This window comes from Rattus norvegicus, chromosome 9, assembly GCF_021556685.1.
Source record: "Rattus norvegicus strain SHRSP/BbbUtx chromosome 9, alternate assembly SHRSP_T2T, whole genome shotgun sequence".
NCBI classification, from domain to species: Eukaryota; Metazoa; Chordata; class Mammalia; order Rodentia; family Muridae; genus Rattus; species Rattus norvegicus.
In genome coordinates, this window is record NC_141542.1 from 106,914,001 (window position 1) to 106,920,000 (window position 6,000).

Consider the following 6,000-nt stretch of genomic DNA (forward strand, 5'->3'; position numbering starts at 1 on the left):
GGTTCTCCCTGGCTGGGCCCTTCCACCAGTAGGAGCAAGGATCAAAGCTTCGCCTGTCCAACGCAAATTTTCTAGGCTTTGTTTCTACTACACTGTGAAGGCTTGGGAGCATCATGGAGCTATAGTGAGTGGGTGGATGAGCATAGGTATGTGTGTGTGTGTGTGTGTGTGTGTGTGGTGTGTGCATGTGTGCATGTGTGCATGTGTATGTATATGTGCTTTGTATGTATGTGTGCATGTGTGTGTGCATGTGTGTGTATGAGTGTGTGCATATGTGTGTGTGCATGTGTGTGCAGATGTATGTGTGTGTGCATGTGTGTGCATATGTATGTATGTGTGCCTCTGTGTGTATGAGCATGTGTATGCATGCATGTGTGTGTGCTGCCAACCCCATCTCGGGTTAGAGTATTATAGAGCCCAGGTCTAGAAACTCAGTTTTCAGAGAAAGTGTTCAAGAGAAGAGCATTAGAGATGAAGAGAGCCTTTGACTCATGGCCATAAAACAGAAAAAGGGAGTTGGCTTCCTCAGCCCAGAGAGTCAGGGAAGGAATGTCAACAGAGAGACTGATATGATAAGGGTGGGGATGCTCATGTCTTTTCAGGGCACCAGCAAGCTGTTCTAGATGTCCTTGCTGCCGTCACCTCCCCCTCCCCTCCTCCTCTTCCTTCTCTGCCTCTCCTTGCCTAGTTTCTACTCAGGGTAGGTGTCTTTAGCACCAAAAGGACAGTTGACAGCCAGGCAGATCTCAGTTAAGTTCACACTTTGTTATGGCCTGGACAAAATGCTTATCAAATGATCTGCGTATCGTCCATGTGTAGAGCTAAGAGGAATTTGACCTAAAGTTTGAGGCAGCAAAGGAGACAGATACAATACGAAGGCAGAGATACCAAGCCTCCTTCCCAGCCATGGCCCTTGACATCTACAGGTCAAGGGAAGTCAGTGTTGTCATCAGAAGCCCCTCGTGTCCCTGGGAAGTCACCTAGGCAGCAGTTCCCACCACACAGCAGAACGGCCATCTTTAGCTGAGCTCAGGGTAATTACATGGTCTCCAAACTGTACAATCTAGCCAGCTACAAGCCAGTGAGGCTCGGAGGTCTGTCTAGACTTTTCTCTGGTCGCACAAGGGAGAGATTCAGGGTGAATGGACTGTGACCCAGCTATGACAGGCTGCCTGGTGTCTGGGTGGATTTTGAGGGTGACCGAGGGCATTTCACAGAACAAGGTTTTCCTTTATCACCAAGCACAGCACATAGTAGGTGTGCAGACTTGATGCCCTGTGACAACAGGCGCTTTTTTTAGTGCCAGAGAGAATAGAGAGGTAGTCCTAGGGACCATGTTGGAGAAGAGGAAGAAGACAGGAAGTTTCCCTGGGGAGGATCTCTACAGGGCAAAGGGGAGGGCAGTATCATTCACAAAGAGCATGCTTGGTGGTGACCCAAACAAAGCACAGGTCTCGAATGGGTTCCTGCTGAAGGCCAGGCATGTCCTGTGGAATGACAAAGCTCTCATGCGAGCACCAGAGCCTCTCTGGTAGAGGGAGGCTGGAGAGCACAGGATGAGGAGCACTGGTTGGTGGGGTGGGACCCACTCTCCCTCATGAGCTTGGGGTCAGACTTATCTCACCCCTCAGGCGCTCCTTGCCTCTTCTCTCTTACATTGTGAGGACCTTGTCTTTCCCTGCCCTCCGGGGACAGAATCTTTGCTTTCTTCTCTGGGAGAACCTTTGTTGCAGCAGAGTCTGTGGTCTACACACACTTGCTGAAGACAGTCTCTAAAATGGAAAAATTAGGGTTTTTTGTTGGTTTGTTTTGTTTTTGCTGTGATAAAATAACCTTAGGGGAAAGAGGAGTCTATTCAGCTTACAGTTCCAGGTTACAGGGATCACTGTGGGAAGTTAAGGTAGGAACATCACATCTTAGCCACGTCAGATCCAGCCAGAGCAGAGAGAAATGAACACATGCATGCTCACTTGCTCAGTTTCTCCACTCTTATACAATTCAGGACCTCCTGCCTAGGGAATAATGCCACCCACAGTGGGCTGTGACTTCCTATATCAATTAACAACCCAGATAACCCCTGCCCCCATCCAACCTGATCTGAACAATACCATAGTTAAGACTCTATTCCCAAGTGATTCTAGGTTGTGTCAAGTTGACAGTTAAAACCAATCATTACAGCACAATGTCCGCACCCCGCCCTCAGACAAACTGTATAGGGTACGGTGCGATCCAGCTGGGGTTCTTATCCAACCTCTTCTTACTCTGCCCTACTCGGCTGCTTGAAGACATCTGGCCTCTGCTGCACTGAGGAATGAATCAGGAGTTGGAAAAGGAGAAGGGACAGGTTGTTAAAATCAGCACAGCCTGTTCTTAGGGCTAATTGGCATTCAGCCTCAGCTGAGCAGTTTGTATTTAAATGAAAGTTGCTTTTATTATGATCCAGGGAAGACACAGTAGGGCCCTGAGGGAAAGCACTCACTGCCTGCCCCGCATAGCTCAGTGATTGCTCATCTGTGCAGACTGACAGCAAGGAGAAGCCTGGCAGGATGACAGACAGGGACAGGTTGGCACAAGGATGTATAGGGCTATGGATGTGAAAAGAGGAATGGTTACCACCAGGCCAAGGCGAGGTGACCATGGTCAGAGCCTTGGGGTTTTATAGCAGGGAGGGTCCACATCGAGGCAGCATCTCAACAGGTCATCTCTGGTCTGAAAGCTCCAGATCTATGGTCCACACAGCAACAGCCCTAGTCATGTCCCTGCCTTCATCACTGGGCCCTGTGAGCCTGTGGACCCCATGGTGACAGGAAGTTAAATTGCAGGTGGAACTGAAGACTGGAGTCCAGTGGCTATAGTGTGGAGAGACCATTCTGGATTACCCAGGTAGACAGAGTTAATCCAGAGCTCCCTGAGTTGGTTCAGGTCCTTGTGTGTCATGACTTCAAATTGGCGTTTGCTCTATGATAACACTGGTCCTCATCTGAGCACTTCCTTGACTTCCCAAGTTTATCTTTTAAGTCTCAGGCTGGGAATCAGCTGTTTCTCCAATGAGTCCCCGTTGTTTCTATCAGGGTCTGAAATTTAGGAACCTGGATATGCATATTAGAGTTCAGACAGATACAACCCCATATTATGCACACACATACATACATGTGTGCACACATTCAGACACTGGATTAGAGGGAACCAGTATAACCACAAAAGGTTAGATAAAAAAAAAAGCATGAGTAGCCCCTCTTTGTAGGGACTTTAAGAACTGGTTTATGAGACTGGAGAGTTGGCTCAGTGGGTAAAAGTGCTTGCTAGGCAAGTATTACGACCTGATTTTGGATCTCCAAGGCCTCCCTAATACACACACACACACACACACACAGAGCTGTGCACCCCTGTAACCACAGTGCTGAGAGGAACAGAGACAGGGGACTTGTTGGAGCTTGCTGGCTACTGGCTTGGCTGTTGGGAAAAACAGGCTCAATGAGAGACTGACCCTGTCTCAAAGGGACAAAGCAGAGCAATAGAGGAAGACACTTGCTGTCTTGTTTGTTCAAACCTCTGTGTGTGGGCAAGCATACAGGTTCATGTGTACATAGAGACATAGACACCAGAACAAAATAAGTTCTTAAAAACAGAATTGGAAGGCTTGAGAGATGGTCCAGTGGTTAAGAGCACTTGTTCTTCTAGAGGGATCAAATTCACATCCACTCACAACTGCCTATAATTCCAGCTTCAGGGGATCTGACACCCTTTTCTGGCCTCCTCAGAGACCTGTACAACATGTGGTATACACACACACACACACACACACACACACACACACACATGAAAGAGCCCCAAACTTGGGGAGACTCTCGCGCCAGTCACGGGTTGGGGAGCCCCAGGAAACACGAGTAGCCAGTCTTGATGTAACAGCAAGAGGCAGTTTTATTAACGAGATCTCGGGCCGACACGTATCCCACGCAGGAAATAGAGGAGTTGACCCCGAGCCTCTCTAGGCAGGAGCTTATATAGGGAAAGCCAGGGGATTTCTCACGGTTACACATAATTGGTTAATACAAAGGGTGTACAGTTACTTTTGGCGAGGAATTGCATCAGCAAAGCATACGTGCAGTCTAGCATCTTAACAATATGGGCAAGGTGGCTTATCTCGCTCAGCAGAGGGATGACTCATTCTAGGGAGTGAAGGAAGGGAAGGGAAGGGAAGGGAAGGGAAGGGAAGGGAAGGGAAGGGAAGGGAAGGGAAGGGAAGGGAAGGGGGGTGGCTCCAGATGGCCGGTGTCCTTGGGGCCCTATCTCAAATTCTTTCAGGCATGTCCGGACTTTGTTCATGACTAACTTTTAGAAATTTTCAACCCTTCAACACACACACACACACACACACACACACACACACACACACACACACGAAAGAATTGGCCTACACAGTTGGAGAATTTGGCAGACTCCATGAGGCAGGCAGTGGACTGAGAATCTCTTCAGTTGGGCTTGCATATCTGGATTCTGTGTCTCAGGATTGAGTTTCTTCCCATGGACCAGGTAAGGCCCATCCCCTCCCCAGGATTACTCTCCAGATCATGTATGCTATGCACTCTCCCCAGGTTCCCACAGCAGCATCCCGACTAGTATTTGACTTACTAAACGGGTCCGGGGCCTGGCCATGTGTATACACTAGGTGAAGTTTGCGCTCTCCCTGCCCTCCACCTGTTTCCTAGTTCTCTATTCCCACCCACTTCCTGTGGCAAATGTCTCATTGCCCGGCAACATGCTTTTTTTTTTTTAACATCCAGTTAGATTTGTCACTCCTCCTCATGTCTGAATTCAAATCAAGGCTAGAAAGCCCTTCCTTACACTGGCTTTTCTTTGAGCGTCTATGGTTCTGCTGGCTGCAGTTACAACTACACCAGGCTGAAGCTCATCCCTACAGAGGCGAAGGAAGAATCAAATTGTATTTTTCCCTGATTGTTTCACTTATTGCAAAGTCTGTCCTTCAACTGGCGGCTTGAGAGGCATCCTTTAAATGACACACTGGGAGAATTGGGATGATTTCAAACCAGCCAGATCTCTGAGTGTGTCAGATAGTCTGCAGCCAGGTCAAAACGGAGAAAGACCCCTGCCTGGAGGGAGAGGCCATTAGAGTATTTTTCAAAGTACTCTGCGGCACAGGGACATGGCTCAGTGGTATAGCACGTACCTGTTTTTGGAAGGCCCTGGGCTCTATCCCAAGCAACACACGTCCACACGTCCACACATATACACATACACGAACACAAACTTCAATGGGGGGACCCAGCTGTGTGCATCTCAGAGACAAGAAATTGCTGAATGACAGCACAGAACAGCCAATAGCACTCAGGATGCTTTCCCATAAGCAGAAGGCTTGCTGGAGTGACTCACCTTAACCTGTAGCCTGATTTGATTTTTGCATGGTCATGCTATGCAGCAATTTTGAGTTTTGTTTTTTGATACAGCCTTACTCTGTAGTTCAGGCTGACATGGAGCATCCTATCTAGGCTAGCTGGCTTTGAACTTGTGGCCATCCTCTCAGCTCTGCCCTGAGTGCTGCCAACACGTACCAAGCAAGGTACGTAGCATAGTCACCTGCGAGCCTAGTCCTCACACTGGCTCCATAGCAGTCCTCCACTTTGACTGGGACCCCCTCTGTTTCTCATTTGTTATCTCCTGGGGGAGCTGAGGGATCTGTCAGGATGCTTGTTAGAAGAGAGGCTCAAGATGACCCAGAGTCCTTGGGGGTAGCACAGGGCACCTCCAGGTCAGCAGCACCCAGGAAGAACATGACCTTGAGGTGTGCTTGGGCTGAGAACTGTCATTTAGTAGAGTTATCTCATTAAACCATAGCCCTGGTCTGCTAACGGAAACATAATGTCATCTAGTGTATTAACTGGGAATCTTATCTAGCTGGGGAAGGTAGAAAGAACATGGAAAAAGTGTCATGGGAAACTCACTACCTCATTGCAGGCGTTGGGAGAGAGAGAAGGTCAAAAA

The 6,000-nt window shown here is 48.6% G+C and overlaps 1 protein-coding gene across 3 annotated transcripts in view; it reads left to right on the top strand.

The window, feature by feature from the left end:
* Ramp1 (receptor activity modifying protein 1) overlaps nucleotides 1–6,000 on the top strand; it is a 50,571-nt gene that overhangs the window by 21,297 nt on the left and 23,274 nt on the right. The gene's annotated exons all lie outside the window — the stretch shown is intronic.